The sequence below is a fragment of the Agelaius phoeniceus genome, chromosome 6 (assembly GCF_051311805.1).
Source record: "Agelaius phoeniceus isolate bAgePho1 chromosome 6, bAgePho1.hap1, whole genome shotgun sequence".
Classification (NCBI taxonomy): Eukaryota; Metazoa; Chordata; class Aves; order Passeriformes; family Icteridae; genus Agelaius; species Agelaius phoeniceus.
In genome coordinates this window covers 36,873,915-36,892,020 of record NC_135270.1, presented here as the reverse complement: position 1 = coordinate 36,892,020, position 18,106 = coordinate 36,873,915, and the positions used below count along the sequence as shown (strand labels likewise).

Genomic DNA, 18,106 nt, shown 5'->3' with positions numbered 1-18,106 from the left:
GAAAATTTAACTTATTATGTTGATTTTCCTAAAGGTACTGCAGTATGGTGTGTGTCCCATTTTATTCAATAACCGATGACCTACCTGCTATCCAGAACAGCTTCCATTGTCCTTCATGGATTCAAATGCACATTTTCAAGAAATGTAGAGTATCATTCTTGTCTGTACCCTGTCTGGCTTGCTAACTATTCTAATATATATAAGGAGTTGTCACACTGCCAATGGAAATGATAAGCCTCAATGTTGTCTTTTGAGAGTCTGATCCCAGTTTGCCACATTCTGGATATATCTGTCTCAAGTAATGGTGTACCGAATAAAGGTCGTTATTATTATACTACCTCCATCTTTTGTAATATATAACACTATTTCTGGTATATATTACAGAATATATTTGCTGTATACAAACATGTATCCTGTATGATTCCAAATACAGACTATTTCATTTTGGTTCAGCTGTTAAGTTCTGTAGACTTATGAAAATGATTGTTATTATAGTTATTATTGTTATTATTGTCAATTTTCTCAGTCAGAAATCAGGTAGTCCTACCCATAAGGGAGAAAGACCTCTAAGGGAAATATTAACATTTGAATGTATCTGAGTGTTCTCCTGGGTTTTATGAACTTTTTTTTTTTTTAATTTAATGATACAGTCTCAAACATTTTTCTATATTTATATAAAACTCTGACAAGCAGTGCATCCTCTAAACCTCTGAAGTATGGTAAGCTGTCTAAAACTCCAAGCCACATATGGAGATGCTTAGTCATGTCAGAGCTTATAAAGTTTTTAGGATGTATGCATGATGGCAGCATGTTATACTCGATTTACATGGTTATATAATAATAATGTTAACATAATAACTAATAAAGTCCTTATTCTTTAATGGTTTTTAAAAGAAAGATGTCCAGGTTACCTTAAAATTTATATATATATTTTTTTTTTTTTTTTTTTTAATCATGGACTTATTATTTTCTTCTGAAGTTCACAAAGCACTTTAAAATTATTTTTCCACGTGTGATGACCAGCTATATAGTTTATATATCTCTGGTTTTTTACTTGCTAGTTTGTTGAGATTCTTAAATTCAGTTAAAAAAAAGTAAAAAGTTTTTCCTTTTTCATCCTGTGTCGGAAAAACTTCCATTTCTCCCAATCCAAACGATGAAACTCTAGACTGTAGATGTGAATGTGCTGTTTTACTTCAATAGTTCATTATGTGTTTTATGTTTGAAAGCTCTATTTAAATATCAGCTAATACTTGCAGAAAGCATCTTCTAGAATAGATTATTGGTGATGCTGATGAAATGCTTTTGATTCAGACACTTACAAAATATTCCAAAAGAAAATTGTATCCGTTTTTGCACAGTAAGTAGCTTTAGGGAAAATAGTTAGTTGGGAAAATGTTTTGGAATTTTACTGCCACTTAGTTCTCTGAATGCTGATGCCTTCCAGTGTTTCTTAAACCTTTAAAATAGGTTAATGTTTCTTGAGATGTTTGTTTGAGCATACAAATATTTAACATAATTTGTGAGATAAGTAGCCTTGCTTATGAAATTCCTAATCCACCTCAGGCAAGAATCTTACTTATAAGGGTAAAGTAGAATAGAAAACATTTTCTTTGAGCATTTATATAAATATTTATTTTAAAGGTGGACAGGGGTTGTTCCTTTAAGGGCTCCTATTTTCTGTTAAATTTATTGTGGAAATATTAGAGGTTTTATAAATAAGCAGAATTGAGCAAACTTAGGTGAAATCTGCTGAACCAAAGTTTTTCAGTTGGATAGACTGTAGACAGCTTATTTGTCCAGTAATAATTATACAGGAGTGGAGCGAAACAGTTTACCTTAAACAATCCAAGAAAATTCAGATGAGGGAGCAGTCAGTGGACACAGAAATCAAACAAAATTCAAACCTTAAAATCATTTAAAAGTGCATGTTAGATGGTAATTTTTTTTAATTGAAAGTTTTCTGTTTTCAGCATATTACTTCTGCTAAAATCTTATGGACAGCCTAACTTAAGAAGTGATTAGTACTTGTTTTTCTTTCTTAATAGTCTAGGGCTTATGTTGCTCTTCAATGAAAATGCCAGAAAGAGACCCAGATTTTGGAAAGCATGGAAGCATTTGGAAACATACCCCTGAATTGTCATTAAGGGCTGACCATCATTCAGAGTTGACTCTAAATTCCCTTTCACCTAATATCCAGTCAATCACATTTTCTTTTCCTTTCATAATAACGCCCTGAATATCATTCATAATTTTTTACAGACACAAGGACAAATCTGAAAAGGAATCTGCCCTTACAAAAATTAGTTGTTGGATTTTTAAATATGCATGGTTTTTTAAGACATTTGTGTTTAACTGTGACAATGAAGATGCTAATTTTGCCTTCTCAGGCAATGGTGAATCATCCTTCTGTGCACCCTGCAAACATTTTGTTTTCATCAGACCCAGACAAGACAGAAATACAAGTCCACTCCCACATGAAAACACTGGTGTACCCTGAGGGTGTAATTGTCCTGTGCAGCACAAATACCTTTGAATTACATATGAATGAAGATCCCAGCTCCAAGATCCAGAGTGTCTGTTTGCAACTTTGTTGATTTGTAGCAATTAATCTCTTTAAAAAAACATTATATGCTAATGTAGGAATTCCACCACAAAAGCTTAGTACTGGAGTCTGACAAAAGCAAGAAAAATGTTGATGGCCTCAATGATTGCTCTGCTGATGTGTTTTGCTTCAGTATGTATGGGGTTTTAGGGGCCAGGTTTTGGGGGCTGGGGGTGGCTACAGGGGTGGCTTCTGTGAGAAGCTGCCAGAAGCTTCCCCATGTCCTGCAGAGCCAATGCCAGTCAGCTCCAGGCTGGACCTGCTGCTGGCCAAGGCTGAGTGCATCAGCAATGGCAGTAACGCCTCCGTGATAACATATTTAAGAAGGAAAAAAGTTCTTGTGCAGATGGAACACATCTCTGCAGCCAAAGAAATGCAGAGTGAGCAAATGTGAGGGGAAGAACTCAGCAGACATTGAGGTCAGTGGAGAAGGTGGGACAGGAGGTGCTCCAGCTGCTAGATCTGAGATTCCCCTGCAGCCCATGGTGAAGACTACATGTGTCAGGCTGTGCTCCTGCAGTCCATGCAGGACCACAACAATGCAGAGATCCTCCTTCAGCCCGTGGAGGAGACCCACACTGGAGCACGTGGATGCCCAAGAGAAGACTGTGAATCCTTTGGAAGCCTGAACTTCAGCAGGCTGGCAGGGACCTGCAGACCTGTGGAGGGAGTGTTGCCAGTTTTAGGAGCTCTCCAAACACAGGCCCAGTCTTGTTTAGAAAGCAGACATTGTTTATTCTGTGCAGGGTGCAAGGTGGAGGTTTCCACAAATCAAGCACACCAACTATCAAAACTTTTTACTATTTATCTATTTTATGTTTATTAGCTATAAATGACATGGTTCTCTTATTAATTACTATTCTATCTTCTATTGGTTAATGGTTCTCTTGCCTTCTCATGCTAATTAGTTGGCATACTCAGTCTTTCTCTTGAGTCAGTGGGTTTCCAGGGTTGGTGGTCTGTGAGTTGGTGGCTGCAGATTTCCCCCTGCCAGAATAATGGAATTAGGTTTTACTCAGAGCTCATTCAGCACAGTTGCTGAGTTGGTTTTAATAGTTTCTTCCTTATCTTGGATGTTCTGCCAAATGTCCTTGTGGCCCATAAATGATGCATTCTTTGTGGTTTACCCTTCTTCCCAAGTTTTGTTTAACCTCCCTTTAGGTGTGAGATCATTAGATCCTGCCAATCCCTAAACCTTAACAAGGCAAATAAGTAATTTGCCTTTCTAACACCTGGACATCACTTAGAGCTTGCATATGGCTGCTATCTGTTTCACAGATTAAATCTTTGTTGTTGATTAGGCTTGAAAGTATGCAAAGATGAAACATCAAAGAACATCCTTTCTTAAGAAAATTTTTTCATATTCCACCTTTTGCAAGAATAAGGCATGACCCTATTTCATAACCCCTTCTCATTCCCTATAACTCTCTGGGCAGATTGTTAACTTTTTTTATGACTCTTGAGATGTCAGCATCAAGAGGAGCCCACACTGGAGCAGCTTTCCTGTGAGGACTTGTGACCCTGTGGGGGATCCATGCTGGAGCAGACTGTTCTTGAAGGAGTGCACCCCGTGGGAAGAACCCCACGTTGGAGCAGTTTGTGAAGAACTGTAGCCTGTGGGAAGGAGTCATACTGGAGAAGTTTGTGGAGAACTGTTTGCTGTGGAAACATGGGGAGGAACCCCATGTTGGAGCACGGGAAGGACTCCTCTCCCTGAGTAGTGGCAGGAATTGACCAAAACCCCTATTCCCTGTCTCCCTGGGCCATGGCAGGGAGTATGAGGGGGGAGGAAATAGAACCCTGAGAAAAGAGGGAGGGCAGGGGGGAAAGTGTTTTTAAGATTATTTTTATTCTCATTATACTTCTCTGTTCTGATTTGTAATAAATTCAATTAATGTCCCAAATTCAAGTCTGTTTTGCCTGTGATGTTGTTTAGTGAGTGATCTTGCTCTATCCTTCTCTCAACTCATGAACTTTTTATTATAGTTTCTTTCCATCCCCATCCCCTCTCAGTTGCAAAGGGGAGTAGAGTGAGAGAACAGCTTTGGCGGGTACCTGGCATGCAGCCATGAGCTACCCACAAGTAAAAAGCAGGAAGGTATCAGGGACGTCACAATACCTAACTTTTGATGCCACAGTTAAGAGTTTTGGGGGAGAAAGACCTATGCACTACTCTTATGAAGTTCATGGATAGATGTAAGGAAAATACCAGATGAAGTAAAAGCAGCCAAGGAAGCATCACTTGCTGAAGACAAACGAGTCTGAGTCCTGATTTTTGTATTTGTTACCAATGATTTCTTTTGTATTTACACAGAAAGGAAATTTGACCATAAACCTCTCTATTACTTCTTCTCAAGGGCTGAGATGAGGTTAAATTCTCAGCTCTGAAATGGCTAGATAACCTGAAATCTTGATGATTTTAATGATGATGATGATATATTCTGCACCTGACTTAGGCTGTGGTGCACTTACATAAGCGCTCTGTGTTTATTTTACTATCGTCTGAGAATTCTTCCTCTTGAGGAAGACCTGTTTTGGAGAACAGAAATAATTTAGATTGAAATGATGTCTCATAAGTGTTATCTCATTGCAGAAATTTAGAGCTGAAATTCACTACCACACTCCATGATTATCCAGACTTCTCACATTCTGCAAATTGTCCAGGATCTAAAAATTGGCTAGACAAAAGATTAAAAATAATAGGTGATTACTTAATTCCTGGAATACATTCTTCTACTGAATGACAATCAAGGGAAAGCAGCCTTTTTTCTTTTTAAAAGTACAAACAGTTACAAATAAATAATTTTATTATAAAATGGATTGGTTTTAAACTATTAAAAAGTCTGCTCATGCATTTTTCTTTTCTCTAAGGTATGATTGTAATAGGAGAAGAAGGTTCTAATCTGCAGCTACAAGACCACAGTATCAGAACTGTGCACTGGGATCATCTCTATGGTATAATTTAGAAGGGAAATAGAAAGTGCCAGTTCCTGCCACTAGGATTTTTAATACATTAATTATGTTACTTACAAGTCTGCTGCATCATTTACAATGAAAAATACAGTTACTGTATTTGCTTCAGGTACTGCATTTATTTTGTTGATCTACATCTTATTTATGGATACCAAAATATTAATCAGATGCTGTAGAGGATGTAATATATTCTAACTGACAGATCTCCTAGGCTGCAATTAGCTTTTATTAAGATCTGAAGTCATCCTGTATCTCCATTACGTGAAAATTTGAAATGAACTTATCCTCTAATTTTTTGTTTTGGTAGTCATATGTGAGAGATAACTATCCTATGAAATTCCAGCATTTGTAAAGTGACTAGCTATGGAGTCACTCTCCATTGTCTAGGGAATTATTTAAAGCTGCTCTGTTCATCCATAGGTGTTGATAAGGACAGCATGTAGAATCCTTCTACTTTGTCCTGGAAGCAGCAGTGTACTGAGCACTGAACATAATGGCTGGGAAAACAAGTGTTAGTAGCTAGGAATTTCTTCAATCCAGTGATTTTCCACTAGTACCCTTGTCAAAGAGAAGATGGGTTTGAGTGGGATGGGGTTTAGCTGTAGAAATTCTGTGAATCAACTGTGGTTGACTAAAACCAGCAGAGGGGAACTAAGCTTCTTTATTGACATGTACTGTTTATACTACTCTTAGGATAGTGCTGTGCTTGCCAAGTTTACTTCCTCAAAATAATCTTTGGATAATTTCACCAGTGAATGGTTTCAACATTCAAATTTTACCTCTGGAAAGCCCATTTCACTTTAGTGTTAATCCCTCGCTCAGTGTCATAGCTCTTTTGGCTGTGCAGACTGTGACTGACAAGATAGTGTTAATCAGCTCAAGCTGGAGTTGAACTGCAATCATCCATTTTATGGAATGATATTTATTCCTATCACTAGTTGATATTTTCCTCATAGCTATGGACCAGTTCAAAATTTATGGATAGCTTTCCAAACTATTAATTGGGAAGTGTTACGTATTTGACTTTACATAGACTGGAACAGTGACATTTTTGTTGTCCTGTTATGGAAACTCTGGATATGAATACTGTGTCTCCTTTCTGAGGTCCACTATATTGCTTCAATTTACAAATATTGTTGTAAAAACAGGAATGAAAATTAACTTTTTTGATCTCTGCATTCCCCCAAGGCCCCAAAACTTCACAATGTTAAAATCACTTTTCTCTATAGTTCCTTAGATTCTGATCACTACAGACTTAATTTTTCTTTCAATGACCCTGAATAAACATGTAGCTTTCCACATCTCAAACTTCCCTATCACACTTACATTTCAGTAGTTATATAAATGAGATTACCCAAAATTACTTCATCTGGGTTAAATGCTTTTGAAAAATTTTTGAAAAATTACAGTTTGAAAAATGTTATTTTAAAAATTGCAATTATTGCCCTGGAGACTTGATCTGTTATAAGGTTCTGTTTGTTTCTTTGTTTTGGGGTTTGTGTGTGTGTGTGTGTTGGGTTTTTTTTATTTTCTGGAATAAGGTAGATCATCAGGGAGTTGCAGAGTAAATTTCTTCATGCCATGCTGCCACTTTGATTAAATTGTACATTGTGGGGGCTGAGTAAGCAGAACATGTTCTGAGGTCTGATGCTTTATATTGTTTCAGCAGCCTGCAAACATGGTTACTTGTATGTGGCTAATGTGGTGGCTTAAGTGATGTGCCTTGATTCCTCTAAGTTATGAAAAGGAAAAAGACAACTTCATTTAATTCCTTTTTATTTCATTCAGACTACCAGCCACCAGTAGTCTAGCAGTAATCTGAGGCAAAGATATCCAAGGAGAAAAATTGCCTCTGTCATCCTGGTTCTCTGAGGGACAGCCTATGGCTGGGGAAGCTGAGGCTCTCGTCCATATTCTGCCAGTGACCAAAGGTGTTTTGTTTCCCTCCATCTCAGCTTCCTAAACTACAGTGTATGAAAAATGATGTGACTTTCTTTGCAGAATATTTTGAGCACTGTTCTTGCAAGAGGTGTGGGCTGATTTTCTTGATTGTTGTTTTCTGTTGTTGTTTCTTGACTTGTAACAAATTTAAATGAAGGTTTGAAATTGATTTTCTTGAAGCAGTTGCAAGTGAAAAATTACAGAAAATTGCCACTAGATGGAGTCAATGATTTTCTAAATTATTCTTCATAGCTCAAAATAATAGAGTTGCAAAATTATTTTGATCACTGAGTTAAGTGGAATATGATAATTTAAGTAGCTCACCTGTATCCTGTTATAATTGCATTATCTGTTCTTTGAACTTTACAATTCTATGATTTTTCACTTAATGTAAAAAGATTTTTTACAATTTGATGTTGAATAACAATATCTTAATAGAATTCTTTATCAGTCTTACAACATCCTGTATCAGTGCTCACTTTCCCCATTCACATCTCTAAGTTGTTCTTATGATTCTCCTCAATCCTGTCATTTCACAGGGTAAGTTCAATTCTAGTGGTTTCATCCTTTTTATTAATTAGAAATTGATAAGTAGGGTGAATTGCCAGACATAATTTTTAGTTCATGTTTAACTAAAAAGTCTGTTATGCATTGTTCTGAAAATGCTTGGATGTCATCAACAATCATGAAATGCCAGTTGTTAAGAGTAAGCTGTGCTAAATTTACAAGCATAAAGATTATTCTTTGACCTGTTTAGACCTGCAAACTTCACCTTAGACCAGGATTATGGCAATATTTTTTTCATGTTGCATTACTTAGTACAGTTTAACTTCCTTATCTGAAGGTAGCTAGCCAGTCAAAAATGTCATTCACTTTTATTCTGTAAAATAAACTTGTTTTCACTAAAGAGTTGTCCAGATGTTCCAGCTTTCTTCCAATGGGACATTACTAATGTATTATCTATGAAATAGTGCAGGATGCACAACCATTCTCAACTTCATTTTCTGACTTTTCTGTCCTACAGTCAGACTCATTGTGGTTGTCTTTTGTACAAAATGAAAAAAGGAGGTAAGATTTCCTCCTTTCAATCCTCAATTTCCTCCTTCCAACCCTTCAATATTTGGCTACAAGTAACAGGCAGATTTTTAGTACTTTGTTGAAGAAAACAATTTCTTGGAAAAAAAATACACGACAGTACTTAATAGAAACTCTTTCAGCTCCTAGTGAATATAGTCATTAGTTCAGAACTCTTTAACCAGCACTGAGTCTTATCTAATACAGCTTTTACCTTATTTTGTTTCTTCTGATAATAGCAAGGAAAAATGTAATACGAATAAAAATTTCACAATACAATTGATGTTTCTGTTACCAGGCAAATTAGTTAATGCCTTCAGTGTATTACTTTTAGCCTACTTCCACAAATATTCATTTATACTAATAAAGGAGAAGTTAATAATACCAAAAATAGAATATAAAATTTTTGGATATGTATAATACATATTGAAAAAAAACCCCACAAAACCAGAAAGGTATGTGTTATTTAAATACCATAGGAAAAACGATGAGAAAAGTATGATTTAAAAATCTATTCCTCACAGTAAAAAATCAAAACTTTAAGTTTTAAAGAAAGCAGATAGCTTACATATTTTAAAAAAATTATCCTCATCATAAATAAATAAATTATAAATAAATAAATTACCTTAATCATATCATATCCTCCTACTGAAGAGAAATTAAGAGATATATCTGAATCCCTTGCTTGCTTTTCAGCATCTTGAATTTAGTGAAAAACAGAACTGATGAGGAAGAAAAGAAAAGCAGACTTTTTGATTCCAAACCTATACTTTGTTATATTTCTAAAGCCTGACAGATAGTCATAGTCAAACCTATCTATGGGTAGCTTTTTCTATTTATGTTGCTGAAAGCAGGACTGAGAATTTATCTAAATTCAGCTAATTATTTTTTATAGAATCATAGAATGTCCTGAGTGGAAATGGACCTACAAGGATCATCGAGTCCAGCTCCTGACCCTGCACAGGAGAGCCCCAAGACCACGTTCCTGAGAGCACTGTTCAATTCTTGGGCTCTGTCAGGCTGGTGCTGTGACCCCTGACTTCCCTGGGGAGCCTCTTCCAGTGCCAGCCTCCTTCTGGGTGAAGAACCTTTCCCTAATACCCAACTTCTTTCAACACAGCTTCAGGCCATTCCCTCGTGTCCTGTCACTGTCACCACAGAGCAGAGCTCAGTGCCTGCCCCTCCTCTTGCCCTCCCAAGGAAGCTGTAACTGCAGTGGGGTCTGCCCTCAGCCTCCTCCAGGCTGAACAGACCGAGTGACCTCAGCCACTCCTCACATGGCTTCCCCTCCAGGCCCCATCTCTGCTGCCCTCCTTTGGACAATTTCTAACAGCTTTGCATCTTTCTTATTTTGCGGCACCCAAAACTGCCCCAAGCACTCGAGGTGAGGCTGCTCCAGCTCAGAGCAGAGCGGGACAATCCCCTCTGTTGCCAAGCTGGTTATACTGTGCCTGAGGCACCCAGGACAGGGTTGGCCCTCCTGGCTGCCAGGGCTCTGCTGGCTCAGATTCATTTTTGGTTAAGTATTGTCAAAAACACAATTATTTTTCAGGCAATATTCATGTTTTCTTAATCAACTACTGCCACAAGGCTATAAGCTTAAAAACATAAAGTACAATTTCTTTCATACAATGTAGCAAAGACTTTACTAGTTTGTGGATCTTTTCACATCTAAACAAGTAAATGGTTTATAAAGCTGTGTTGAATAAAGGTCACACACTAACAAATTAAATGGAATATACCATATAAACTTAATTTTGTAAAGTTTACAAAGATTATTTTTAAACCATATGTAGGCTCAGAGTCAGCTATATTGTGCATCTGATGATATAGTCATCTCTTGGAATAATCATTATCCAATCAATTACAGAACTATACTGTATGGTTTTGACGTGTTTGTTTTACACATTCATAGCTGTTATCAAGAACTTTAATGGCTTACTAACCCCCACTTGTGAATAAAGCTTTTTCTTTTGTAAAGGTGGCAGGATGTGGCAGAATAGAAGAACTAAGACTTTTTACACCTCCTCTTGTCAGTCTGAATGATTCACTAGTCATGGTAGGCTCTATGCTCTATATCAATACAATTAAATAATCAGTACCTGTAAGTTAAATCACTTCTCACACCCACTAGTAAAATATGACAATAAAGCTATTCCCACTATAGTTTTTTCTCTTTTCATTGAAAGTACTTGCATATAGTTTAGAGACTAGCGCTACAAGACATAAAGAGATACCTAAAACTTCTTATCTGTATCTAATAAACGAAACAGAAGAAAAGATACATTTCTGTAGAAGTGCAGTATGTAATTTTTACAGGGACAAGACACTGAGAAATGGTAAAGTATCTTTTGTTTATTTAATTGTAGGCCCTGTAAATGTCATTAGGATTCTAGACAAGTGGTATTTTGGACTTGAGAATCAACTATGTGATGCAGTAGTTATAAAATGAGCAGATAAAACATTTTTTTAAAGAGTGAAGTATTGGTTTAAAACTTAAACTCATTCAGTAGGAGGAAGGTGCTTATTTTTTCTATGCGTTGCCTTGCTAAATCTTCTAACAGCCTGGATTGAGTCTTGACAGCTCAAAAGCTCTGCTGAATCCATATAAAACCTGTGATCCCTATATTAGATTTCCTTTAGAAACACAGGGAGAAGTGAAAGTTTTTTATCTAAAATGAATTTGTTACCAATGTAGTTGCTATAAAGTAAAAAATAACTATGATTTATAGGAGTTAGTGTCTCTGAACTTGTGACTTTCTCAATCTACTCTCAGCTATATTCAGGCGCCCTGAGAAGTCCAGCTCGCTGTATTTTTAATTTTATTTTAACAGTGCCTTAAAGAAATAGTGAGAAAACAGTAAGTTTGATCTCTATGGGTTTATGTTCTACAAAGATTTGATAGTATAATGCAATGCCATCTTGGAATGCATCTTATGTCTTCACTATGATAGAGTCATAGGAAAAGGGGTGGAAAAACTAGAGGTTTTTGGGACAGACAGTTCTGTTAGTATTGCTACATTATAGGATGTATTTGGTTGCAAGAAGCTTTTATTTTTGGATGGACATGTAGAGCAAAAGCAGAATTTTGTGCTGATATTAAAACTAGCACCTTTATTACAGAGTTCTCAGCTGATCTTAAGTGAATAGGGCAGAGTTAACATATCTGATAGATTACTGCAGGCGGATGTCTGCAGAGTAGACAGATAGTGCAGCATGGGTTACACCAAGACTGCAAAGAGCCCCTGCTGCCCTGCTCCCTCACATTTTCTGAAGCACAGTTCTGTTATGTGTCTTTTAGTGAAATACAGGAATCAACCAGCTTGCATCCAAGATGCTTTCTGAGACTCTTCTAGGGACCAAGCCATTCATGTATGCTGTAGGTCTTCAACATGCCCTGAGTTCATCCTAAGCCCTTCAGGTGCTGTGAAATACCATGCAAACGTAGGTATGCTCAAGTGGCCATACATCAAATGGATGTATGGTATTGTTTTGTAGTAGAGTTCAGTGGAGGAATGGTAGAAAGGATCAGAGAAGAGGAGAATGCTAAGCATTTTTGTTCATGTCTATCCCAAAAAAATACTTGGTGTTATTTCAGAGATGTTTCAGCTGAGTTTATCAGCTGTGCTTCCAGACTGGCTCAGAGATTCACAGGTTCTTCATGTCATCTGCTGTGATTGACCATACAAATGGGGATAAAAGGTCTTGTGGTAAGAAGACTCATGACAAAATGGGGGATGGCTTGGGGTGCCACAGACAAGGCTGGTATCTGACTTTTTCTTTTTTTGTTGGTTCTTGTCACACCTTTGGTGTGTGTGTGTGTGTAGAAAATGCTTTTCCCAAAATTGATACTGATGGTAGGCTACCCTTTGACACCTCCTGAGAGAAGCAAGGACAAAGAAATCTGCCCAGTTTGACAGCTATTACCTTGCAAAATGTCCTAACAGATACAAATCGTACTTGAAATACGTTCAATTAACCATGACTAATATAGTCTGTGTGGTTGGGTTGGCTACAGACATGAGAGATTGTTAAAACAGGTTATGTGGAAATGATGGCAAGATGTTCTGGAGTGGAGGCTCCAGAGGGCTGGGGCAGGGGACAGAGGGACAGAGGGTGTGGGAGGTGTGGTGGCAGCTGTCTGGTGCGCCATTCAGACCATGCACAGACCAGTGTGGCAGGCCTGCCTGCATCCTGAGCATACATTGTCCTTTGGTTTGTGACAATACTGAGCTCCCCCTGGCACGTATGTTACAGCTGTGGTGGCAGAGCTGGTCCAGGGCACCAGTCCTGAAAACAGGGAAGATAATGGACTGTAATTGGTGAATTTTGTGAGTGCTGGGTAAGTGGCAGTATTTGTTTTCTTTACATAGGTAGATGTCTGTAACCTCCCATTTCCCAGAGTGGTTTGAATTGAATTTTGGTCTTGGGACAGTTTTTTTGAACATTTGTCATGATTTTTCCAGCACTAGCATAAGCAGAATGTGACTCATATCAATAATTAGATCCCTACTCACACAGCTTAGTAAATACTCTGCTTGTAATATTTAAGTCAACTATTTCCTTTCTGAGACAGAAAGAGTACTTTGAAGAGTTCTAGCATGTGAATTCCAATTCTGTTTTGTAAATATTTGAAGTAATTCCTCCATTTTATTTATAGATCAGGTGTTTTTCCCGATGATTTTCAAACTTGAGGAATGTTCTTATATGTTTGAGACATATTTTGTCTGTATCTCTTTGTCTTTTTATTTAACTGAACTGTTTACTCAACACTTAATATAAATAGAAGGATACAAATAAAGTTTTAGCTCTAGTGCTGATTGATGAGTTTTTCAAGAGAAAGACATCAATGGCATTATACGTTTTTAAGATGCACAACACTGATGATATTTATGAACACATGGTAGGTGTGCATAAATCAGTATGTTTGTGCCATTTTATTGAAGAATCCGAGGTGGGTTGTCATGGTGATTAAAAGCTTCAAAATGCTATTTATTGGTATTAGTTTGCTGGGCATAAGGGCATATTCATTCTGCTACACTGAAACTTTTGTTGTAAAACTAGCTACATTTCTACCTGTATTGCAAGGGCTGTTCTAGCAGGATACGTAAATAAAGATCCAATGAACATATTTGACTTAAAGAAAATACACTGTTTTATATTTTTGATCAACATCACAGTTTTTGATTTGAAGCCATTAAGAAGGTTGTCTTTTAAATGTGTAGTGTTTCAGGCTATTTATAAGGTAGCAGAAAATTGCCAACTTCTCCAAACCTCTTTACCCCACAAAGAAAAAAAAAGTGCTGGTAATGGGTAAATGAAAGTATTTTCTTCACATAGAAATGTTACAGAAATTAAGAGCATCAAATATGTTTTGCTGGTATTTGCCTTTACAATAGCATTTACTCTACATGAAAAGCTACTAAATTTCTGGTGCTTTTTCCTTAAGTAATTAGTAAAAAACACTTATAGATCAGTTAACCTTGTTGAAAACAATGTTGTTTTCTGCATGAGGGCATTGATGTGTTGTCATTAGTATGGTTTATGGTTGGTTTTTTAACAATTAAATCAATGAAAATGCTGCAACAAATGCTGCATACATACACAACATCACACACACTCTGAATGAGTAATACAGTTTTCATAACAGACTTGAAGTGATGATTATTAACTAGAATTATATATATTTATATTTAAACTGACACTACAGAATTCTTTTGAGTCTTGACAGATCCGTGGAATATTTAAATGGAGTAATTGTAGTTACCAGACCTCCTGGGACTAACCTGCTAGAAAGAAAGTGACATTTTTCAAAGAGAAAAATGAATTTATTATGTGGAAAAAAAGCTAAAAACGAGGTTATGGTGTGCCTGTTTATAACCATCCAGGAGGAAAAAATGTTTATATGGAGTTACTGATACACTGTAGCAAAATACTTCACTTACAGTTAATTACAGAGGGGCTTTGCATATATCTTATTGGATTCTATGTTTCCTGAAATAGAATAAGCCATGCTGAAAGGAAACTTTTCGAATATTTTATTTTTGGTGCAGTCGTGTTCAGGAGTTGATTCTCTGCTATTTGTGTTTTCACCGGGAATAACTTTACTAAATTCAACATACTCTATGGTAATAAAGAAAAAAGCCATCCAAAAGTGAAAACTACTAACCTTTCCCTCTGTGGCACCAAATACTTTGGATAAATCACACCCTTTCATTTATAACTGTCAGGCATACTCGGATTTTCAATTAGGGAAGTTTTTTCAGTGGTAAACTGGAAAACTGCCGGCTGAGCTTTCCTGAACTGAATAGAATCACCACATAATTTAGGTTGAAAGAGAATTTTTGAGGTCATCTGGCTCTACTCAAAGCAGGATCAACTTAACTAGGTTACTCAGTATCTCACCTGCTTGAGCTTTGAGTGGTGGCAATGACACAGCCTCTCTGGGAAACCTGCTCTGCTGTTTGACTGTGATGAAAGCATTTTTCCTATGGTCTAGCTGAAATTTCCCTTGTTGCAATTCATGCTACCAACTGTAGCATGAATGGGGCTGTAATTGTGCCCCACAGAAGGAGTTTGGCTCTGTTTTTCCTCCTAGTAAGCAGTTGAAGACAGCAAGATCATTAAGATCTCCCCTTTGGTTATTCTTTGTAGGACTGATGGAACCCACCTCTTTCACCCTCCTTGTACACTGTGTGGCCTGGTGGCAGGCTGGTACACACCACCAGTGCCCATGGAGATGGCTGCTTGCTAAGAACAGAACCAGAAAAATTCAGGATTAAGTGGAAGGAAGTGGTTTCAGAAGAAGGAAGTGAATGAGACATGAACTGTTCCCTAAGGAACATGTGGAGACCTTAATACCCTTAATATCAAGGGTATGTCCAATGCAACAAATAATGCCATTCATGAGCTGGCAAGGAAAAGTAAGCAATAAGAACCTCTGAAACTGAAATTCAAGAGAAACAGGGCATTCATGGGTATTGAAGTGACTTTAACCAATATTGTGCCTGTATACTCTGATACTGCCTACAGCACATATAAAAGTGGGACATGGTGGGTGACAGCTATGTCTTCCTACATTATAGCATTTTCATTTAATAATGCTTTTTACATTATATATAATAAATACAATATTAAAAATTAATTAAATATAAATCTCATATTTTCTCACCATTCTTCTATCAGTCAGGTCACCAGGAGTAATTTTCTTTCTTAAATGCTCCAGAATAATAAATTAATAATGCTTGACCAAGATGAGATGAAACACACATGACCTTCCTTCTCTGTTACATGCCATTTAGCAGCTAAAACCTGAAGTTCCTACCATTGTTTTTCCTGTAACTATGGTTTTTAGTTAATTTCAACTGCTATTACTAGGAAAAAAAAAAGCTGCCACTCTTTTCAGCAGAAAAATATCTTCTTTTTTTTTTCTTTTTTTTCCACAGTAGAATCATTCTCTTTTGCTGAAAGCTACACTGAAAGCTAATGTCCAGAAACAGTACCTGCTGCTATGCTCTTTACTCTTTCTCCCCTTGACCAGGCAGCAAAAGAGGATTTAAAAAAATACATCTACACTAATAATTGCTGTATTGATCCATGCAACTTGTAAATAAATAAAAGTATTAATTTGCAAGACATTTGACTAAGTATTTCTTGAAGGTAACAATATGCAGTTCCAGTAACTGAATGACTACCCGTCCCTTGAGAAGTAGCCATGGTAAAAGAAGAATAAATAAAGGGGAAAAAACCCCACAAGCATGCAAAGTTCCCTTTAAAATATTTTACCGTGTTCTTACACTATCTTGTGTCTTCATCAGAGTAGTGTCACCACCTTGTAGTCGTGCATTAAGCTAAGTGTATAATGAATAGTTCATTCCCTTTCTTAGCTTCTCCTCAGGGGGAGAATTAAATGTGCACTCTTACATCCTGTTTTGGTGCAGTTTTATTTTTTAATTTTTTAGAAGATTTTTGCAGAAGGTGCCTGAATTGCAGAAAGTTGTCAGAATGAAGGACTCGGGGGACAGAAAATTATAGAGCAGAACATTATTATGTATCCTAGTAACTATTCTTTTAATCCTGTCTCAGCCTATGCAACCACAGAGGTGCAGAAGGAGGAATAAAGGCCTATTACCCTTATTTCTCAAATCTGCATGTGATTCTGCAAAGCAAGGCAAGCATTGAAAGGCTGAACTTCTGTAAGCTCTACTGGACAGAGGCATCTTCCCGGTGTGTGGAGGAAGGTAGGTAGTCATTCCACCCACAAAGCTGTTCTAGAGGTTTTTCTATTTAGGAGCTACACACAGCAGGGAAAAACCATTTTGGAAAGGGGTCTGGACATAAGTCTTTGCTACACAAGGGATTTGTACTACCTACCAAACATGAGGTGACAGGTGTGTTTCTGAGTTCCTCTTGTTTGAGGCCACTTTGCACATATATTAATTCTTCATTAGAGAGGAGAAGCTGGACAGATATGGGAATCAAGGGGTTGAAGACTGTATGGAGTTCTGCAAAATGTCTGCATGCCTAGCACCTATATAGTAGAGAATTTTAAACAAGATTTATGCCTTTTTTGTATTTTTTCTTTTGGATTGTCACTGTGAAGGAAAGGGAACGCTGTAGCAAGACTAAGTAGAATCTTGAGATAAAACTTAAAAAATATCTCCTTTTCCCCACCTTATTCTTTTTTGTTTTGCTGAATTGAGTGAATAAAAATACAAGTAAGGGGGGGAAATATTTCCCTAATATGAAAGAGAGAATTACAAAATGAGCATTCAACTTGAAGAGAATGTCAGGGAACAACAGTACCTTATACTGCACTCTGAAAAATTGTAAAAAGTACAAAGGTTCATAACATATTGTAAAGAAAATTCTTTAGAACTTGCTCTGTTATCTTGGAGGTAACAGACACACCATATGCTGTGTCTGGCAGTTGCTATGGCAACTACTTTTAAAATTTAAGCATGGGGAAACTATTGCCTAAAATCTCCACAACTTGGGGCCAAATCTTGCTTGATGCTGAGCACCAAGGGAGAATAAAAAAGATAAAAAGGAAATACTAAAATATCTTTCTTCTTGGCTACTGAAATTTTATCTTGAAATCAATACTAAAGGAGATTTCAAGTCATGGACTCCTGACGACATTGAAAAAGAGAAGAATGGGATGATTGCAATATCTTAAATTTAATACCATACAAATGGTTTGCAATTAAAATTAGGAAAAACCTATTTGTTCATTGAGACATTTTACATAAAAATTATGATATTTGTAAGACAGTAATCTGTCACTGTTTTATGTATTTGAGAATTCTTGCTTAGAAGTCAAAGATTAGTAAATTTTTGAAGGAAATAGATGGGAAGGTAGTAGATCTTCGTGAAATGATAGTGTTTATTAAGACTCAACAAATACAGATTTATGTCCTTGGAAACCTAGTTTTAAATATAAATAACGCTTGGACTATCACACCAGCAGCCTGCATAATGCACTTCTAATGAAAAAGAGGCTTAAAATATCAG

General features: G+C 36.8%; 1 long non-coding RNA gene across 1 annotated transcript in view; it reads left to right on the top strand.

The window, feature by feature from the left end:
• Positions 1-16,703: 16,703 nt before the first annotated feature.
• Positions 16,704-18,106, top strand: part of LOC143694373 (uncharacterized) — a 108,326-nt gene continuing 106,923 nt past the window's right edge. The window contains exon 1 of the long non-coding RNA XR_013182835.1: positions 16,704-16,833. This is a non-coding gene — a long non-coding RNA (uncharacterized LOC143694373). The remainder of the gene's footprint in view (positions 16,834-18,106) is intronic.